General features: G+C 33.4%; 2 protein-coding genes across 8 annotated transcripts in view; one reads left to right on the forward strand and one right to left on the reverse strand.

Annotated features, from left to right (window-relative positions):
- LOC106876006 (F-box/LRR-repeat protein fbxl-1) overlaps positions 1-7,463 on the reverse strand; it is a 336,358-nt gene that overhangs the window by 292,572 nt on the left and 36,323 nt on the right. The window lies entirely within an intron of this gene.
- LOC128250485 (uncharacterized) overlaps positions 1-7,463 on the forward strand; it is a 90,061-nt gene that overhangs the window by 79,437 nt on the left and 3,161 nt on the right. The gene's annotated exons all lie outside the window — the stretch shown is intronic.

Below are 7,463 nucleotides of genomic sequence, written 5' to 3' on the forward strand. Positions count from 1 at the left end.
CAGCAGGGTTCGCCAACATCCCCTGCCGGAGCCTCGTGGAGCTTTAAGTGTTTTCGCTCAATAAACACTCACAACGCCCGGTCTGGGAATCGAAACCGCGATCCTATGACCGCGAGTCCGCTGCCCTAACCATTGCGCCTCCACTGTGTGATGATAAAAGTAGTGAAATAAGTATTCATAATATACTTGGGATAATGCAGTCAACTGTGCATGATTCCCTGTAGAATGTTGATCTAGTGTATTGTCAAATTAAATCATTGTTGAATTCTAGAATTCTAAATCCCCTAGCTTAACACAATTTCCTCTTTGTAGTGTTAATATGAGCCTTAATATAAATCTCTATATTTATGTGCATATAAGATCATGTAAGAACACAGCCAAGCAACCATGTGAAGTAGCTAATATAACAAAATACCCTCAAAGCAGAGGATTAAGTGTTGTGTGTAGAAGGTGGGTTGAGAAAGAAGGAGATTATGTAGTTAATCCTTTCTGTATTTTATGTTTGATTTCCTTTTTCATATGGATTTTAAGTGCCAGATGATAATTTTTTTTTTTTTTCTTTTAATATCAAACCATTTATAGATACTTTCTTAGTAAGTACCCAATGTTGATGAGGTGAATAACAGACCTAAAACTTCTGAGGTCATCAACTGCATGGTACTATGCTATTTATAACTCCTGAGAGTCAACTAATAGACAAACAGATGGGGGTCACATACAAGTTATAGTACTTAGCATTTCATTACTCATCACTGTTATAAAAACAAAATATGAAACATTGTTAAATACCACTGTGTATTAAAATGAATCCAGTTAACGGAAATAAAAGCTAAATGCACTCCACTTCCTAGAAAATTGCATGATTAGTGGCAGTGTTAACTTGTATCTGAGTAATAGATAGATAATCTGTGATTGAGCATCTACATCTTGATGGGTGCGAGGCCAAGGGTGGTATAGAAGAGTTGGGGACATTTATCACCGGGGAGAGCTGGTGAGGGATAAGAAAGTGCAAGTCGCTCTTTGTGTCTTTGATGTCTGCTCTCTGTGTCATGACGTTAGTTTTTTCACCAGTCTGTTCCCTCGATAAAGACATGCTGACACTCAGGGAGATCCTTGGTGATTGTCTCCCAGGTATTTGGGTCACTAGAGCAGCAAAGGAGAGTGGCCTTCAGTTGGTCTCGGAAAAGGAATTTGGGGGCTCCACATGGTTGAGATACTAATATATTTAAGTTAAAAAACATTCATTGCAATAGGACATTGTATAATCTATAAATTGTGTTTCCCATTTGTTAGTTATGGGGCTGAAACCTTATCCTAATATTCTTCCCCATGTCCAGTTAGTTGCAAAAAACTAAAGTTCTCTTCTGAATGTTTTTTGTATAACCTGTAACTAGTTGATACATGTCTGCATGTAAAAATAATGATTTTTACCATTTAACCCTTTGGCATTTAGATTACTCACTCAAATGTAATGCTTATTCACATTGTTTTCGATTAATCATGCATTATCTGTTAGCTTCAAGATTTCAATGATGTGATTGTTTAATTTCAGAATAACATCGTAGGGTAGGTGTGAGAGGTCAGATCTGGTCAATTTGAACATAAAAAAGGTAAAATATTTGGGCTGGGGTTAAACATTTTTTATGATAGGTAAATCAGTTTCATTTTTGAATTTGTGTAATTTACAGTCAACAATGAACAAAATTGATTTATCAGTGTTTATTAATCATCATGTTTTTAATCATCTAATGCTTCTTTTAAAATATTGGTAGGAGTTGTGAAATTCTAAGGAATAACAATAACAACCCATAATAGTGGAAAAAATAATGTCATATATATATATATATATATATATATATATATAATATTTATATATATTGATATATATTATTATTGTTGTATGACTAGTTTAAACTGATACAACAAAAAATATCTACAGATCACAATAAAATTCATTAGACAGTTGTCATATTTTAATATAAGATAAATGTTGAATCTCCTGGCATCATTCACAAGTATATGAGAATAAGTTCAGACAGAATTAGTGAGATTTTGAACCAAATCAGAACAAAATAAATTTGAAGTTTGAACAGAACAATGAATTCCCCACTGATGTTCTCTACAGGGCAGCTGTATTTTATATTCGTTAACATTGTCATTTTAATCAGACCATTTAGCATTGATTGAGGAAGCTGTACTCATTCATTTTGTTTTGCCTTTCATTTTCATTGTTTACAAGTGCAATCAAAGTTGATTATATTTCTAGTTAAAGGAACAAAAATCAATAACAGTTGATTTGATCAGCTAATAAAGATCAGTTAATGAACCCAATTAATAAACATTAAATGATTAACATGGTGAATAGGTATTATAATATGAATAATATTGGCAAATATAAACACATTCATGCTCAATAATGGTGTTATTCAACCATGGAAACTAAATTGCTGCCGGAACATTCCTTTGATGCTGGCTTTTAAAATTCTTTTGCCATCATATTTCTTTCTGACTTGTTTACAATAATTTTTTGTAAATAGTGTGGAATAGTTTGTGGGGATTTAGTTAAGATAAAACTTTTTAACTGGTATTCAGAGTTGATAGAAATTTCTGATATAAAATTATATAAAATCATGATAAAAAGATTTAATTGACATATGTGTTCTTTAAAATGAGAGCTTTTGTTTAATAAAGTAGATAGAGGTGGTTGATCTCAGATGGTATGGTATCGTATCAAACGGCTTCTTGTTTGTAGCTGATGTCTCTAACAATGCTAAATATACTGAGGCAGTAGCTATGGCTGGAAGTATAATACTTAATTTTTCTGTGTAGTTCTTCTTACTACCATCTCTTGAGCGTTGTAATCAGATGTGGGGCAACTACTGTAACACATTTCAGTGCAACAGCTCTGAAATGTCATCCAATACTGTGCAACACAGATGGTAAAGCAACAGACCAAGCAAACAGCCAATCAAGACAAGAAAGCATCGTTTTCTTTATTATCCTAGGAAATAACATGCTGTTGGATCTTCTCCATAAGAGAATAATGAATGAGAATTCTTTGTATTGTTTGTGTATGGATTTTAAGAAACCTGGAGCTACAGAGTCTTTTCAACTCAGTCCTGTTGGCATACACAGAAAAATGCATATAACCTTTTGAATTTCTACAGTTCATTGTCATTTATCTTTAACTAGTTTAATTTAATTCAACTGACATTCTGTCAGTTACAAAAAGGGTTCCAGTGGATTCAATGAACGGAACAGCCTGCTTCTGAAATTAGTGTGCACTTGGTTGAGCACTTCATAGATATATGTACCCTTAACATAGTTCTCAGAGAGATTCAGCATAACACAGAATGTGACAAGGATGGCCCTTTAAAATACAATACAGATGCTACTCATTTTTTGCCAGCTGAGTGGACTGGAGTAATGTGAAATAAAGTGTCTTGCTCAAGGACACAATGCACTGCTGGGTATTGAACTTGTGACCTTACAGTCATGAACCAAATACCTTATCCACTTGACCATACACCTTCACTCTAATCTAATTCGTGGCACTCTGTCAGTTAGTTGCAACAACAAAGGTTCCAGTTGATCCAATCAGCGAAACAGCCTGCTCATGAAATTAACATGCAAGTGGCTGAGCACTCCACAGACACATGTACCCTTAATGTAGTTCTTGTGAAGATTCAGCATGTGACAAGACTGGCCCTTTGAAACACAGGTACAACGGAAATAGGAAGAAAGAGTGAGAGAAAGTTGTGGTGAAAGAGTACAGCAGGGTTCAACACCATCCCCTGCCGGAGCCTCTTGGAGCATTAGGTGTTTTTGCTTAATAAACACTCACAATGTCTGGTCTGGGAATCGAAACCGTGATGCTGCAACGATGCTACCCTAACCACTGGGCCATTGCGCTTCCACTTTAATGTAATTATATATAGGTTGAATATCTGTAATTTCTTTATACCTTGAGTGTAGCTTTTGTATGGTTACCTCTCAATCTTTATTGCAGAATAATCATGGAAATTATAATTCCTTTTAGAAAAATGAGCATTATGTATATGTTCTCTCTCATGAAATGTTAAGTTAGTATCTTATCTTGGTAAATAGTCATAAATCTATTGTGAAGAGGGAATGAGATTGTATGATATTCATGCCTTTCTCTTTCTCTATCACTGATATTAGGAGGGTTAGTGAATTCGGTTAGTTTCAGCTGAGAACTTGAACCATCTGGCAAATTCATTTAGCATAGGACTTCTCCTTTCTTTACAACAACACTTACTATTCATAAAATGTAAAATTCAAATGTTGTTGTTGTTGTTCTTGTTCTTGTTTAACCCCAGGTCAACCCTGATTGAGCAGACTTACAATAAAATGCACTCCAGTCTATTCTTTTATTCTTTTACTTGTTTCAGTCATTTGACTGTGGCCATGCTGGGGCACTGCATTTAGTCGAACAAATTGACCCCAGGACTTATTCTATCAGTCTCTTTTGCCGAACTGCTAAGTTACAGGGGACGTAAACACACCAACACCAGTTGTCAAACGATGGTGAGGGGACAACACAGACACACACACACACACACACACACACATATATATATATATATATATATATATATATATATATATATATACGACGGGCTTCTTCCAGTTTCTGTCTACCAAATCCACTCACAAGGCTTTGGTCAGCCCAAAGCTATAGTAGAAGACACTTGCCCAAGGTGCCACATAGTGGGACTGAACCTGGAACCAGGTGGTTTGGAAGCAAGCTTCTTAAGAATACAGCAACTCCAGCACCTATTGTGTGAACTTCCCTTTTTTAAAAGGTGATAGGGTGTGATTTGAGAGGAATTTAGCTGCTATTTCTAGAAGGTCGGGCATCTGTGTGGAAGCTCCACATCAGTTTCATAAACTGAGAGTCAACTAGTTTATTGCATCTGTGGCCTGTTACAAAATCATCTAAACTGAAATCTGTAAAGAAACTATTTTCTCATTATATTTCAAAACAAAAATATACCAAAATATACCACTAACTAGATTACAACAATCATTATATCAAGACTGGAATATTAACAGGTTTTATTTCCTGTTGATTCCTAGATTAAGTATTTTGTTCATTCTTCATCAAGATATGAAATCTATTGTTTCTTGATATATTCTCCGTACAAAAGCTTCAGTTTACAATTTACTTTATTTTGTTATTTCATTGTTCATTACCAAACTTTTTATATCTTTTAACTAACTTCAAAGCTATTTCCTGTATTTTAAGTTTTCTATAGTTTATATATTTTTGTTATTTCTTTCTCTCTCTCCCTCTCTCTTTCTTTCCATATATATGTATATATATATATATATATGTATGTGTGTGTGTATACTTTTAGTCACTTGATCTCTTTTTCCTCTTCATTGCATTTTAATTTTTGTTTCACTTTCACTTTCTCCGTGCTCTTTGTCTTTATCTTTTAACCCCACCCCACCTCATTCATTCCCTTAAACACTATGCATGCACACACTGACACATACACACACACACACACACATACACACGTGCGTACACTTTAATATCCACTCACTCAATTATTTTCTTAATAGCTCTCCGAACATATGTAAATAAAAAAATCAAGCAATACAGTTGTAATATAAAATACAGAATAGATATATAAAAGCAGTTAAAAAGAATACTATTTTTTGTTCCTATCATTTGACCTAACTTTGTACTACAGCAATTTATATGCTATTACATGCTTGATAAACATTTCAGCAGTCTTCGCTTAATATTGATAATTTTCCATTATAATGCAACTGAGAATGAAAGACTTGTTAATTTGAAGAATGGAGAGGAGGAACAGAATTAAATATTACTAAACATTCTTTTATGTATTGTACTTGTACTTGTTGTTGTTGTTGTTGTTGTTGTTAAGGCAGTGAACAGACAAAATGCTTAGCAACGTCAGTTCTTACATTCTGAGTTCAAATTCCACTGAGGTCAATTTTGCTTTTCCCACTTTCCAATAAGTACCAGTTGACCACTGGGCCCCCTACCCCCAAAATTTCAGGCCTTGTACCTATAGCAGAAAGTGAGATGGCAGAATTGTTATCACACTGGACAAAATTCTTGCTAACACTTTTCCCACCTTAACGTTTTAATTTCCAATTCCACCTAGGTCGACTTTGCCATTCATCCTTTTGGGAGTCAATAAAATAAAGAACCAGTCAAGCACTGGGGTCGATGAAATCAACTAGTTCCCTCCCCCAAAATTTCAGGTGTGGTGCCTATAGTAGAAAGAATATTTATCATTATTATTATTATTATTATTATTATTATTATTCATTAAGGCGGTGAGCTGGCTGAGTCGTTAGCATGCCAGGCAGAATACTAAGCTACATTTCATCTGTCGCTACATTCTGAGTTCAAATTCCGCCGAGGTCGACTTTGCCTTTCATCCTTTCAAGGTCGATAAATTAAGTATCAGTCAAGCACTGGGGTTGATGAAATCGAATAACCCCCCTCCCCCTTGTACCTTCAGTAGAAAGGATTATTATTATTATTATTATTATTATTATTATTATTATTATTATTATTATTATTACTATTATTATTATTATTATTATTATTATTATTATTATCATTATAAATCTTGAATATTTAATAAACTGTCTGAATGCAATACAGAATAATGAAATAAAATTGCAATTCTGCTGCCAAAGATTATTAAGTCTGCCAAGTTTCTCAGCATGATAGAAATACATACATATATATATTCATATATAAGATCTGCTAATAGTAATAGAAGAAGTAGTGAAAGTAAAAGAATGGTTTCTGCACATGATTGTAACTGTGTATAACACTTGACATTTCACTTGTATTTTAACCAATATTCATGAATTGGTGAAACCAGATTCTCTTACTTGTTAAAAATCATTGAGTTTAGCAAGTTGAATTACAATAGCTTGTATGGCGTAGTTATTTATTTACCTATTTTTATTATTGTTATCCGTAACATTACTCAATATTAGTTGGAGTATCTACCTGCATAATCAAAATGTTAATAAAGTGGATAAAAAAATACACACACACATACACGCACTCATATATTCATACACACATGCACACACAAATGAATAATTCTTCTTAGTTTCTTATGTTCATCTAAGTAAGAAATATGATGTTATGTTTGACTATTCTTATGTCGCAAAAGAAAAATATAACGGTAATGCCATTAGTGAAATTCTACTTAAGTTCTTCTAGCGGAACATTATGGTGGTTAATTAACAAATATTTTTTTTTTTTACGCGTAAAAATGTTTAACATTATGGAGTTTATCTGAGAAATTTTATTTTGATATGGTTGGTTTTTTTTACATGTGAATTTTTGAAATTTTTATTTAAAAAAATTTTCTTGTTTCTTTATTTCATGAGCTAAGCTGTTTCATATATATATATATATATATATATTGTTTAAA

This window comes from Octopus bimaculoides, chromosome 2 (assembly GCF_001194135.2).
Source record: "Octopus bimaculoides isolate UCB-OBI-ISO-001 chromosome 2, ASM119413v2, whole genome shotgun sequence".
Taxonomy (NCBI): Eukaryota; Metazoa; Mollusca; class Cephalopoda; order Octopoda; family Octopodidae; genus Octopus; species Octopus bimaculoides.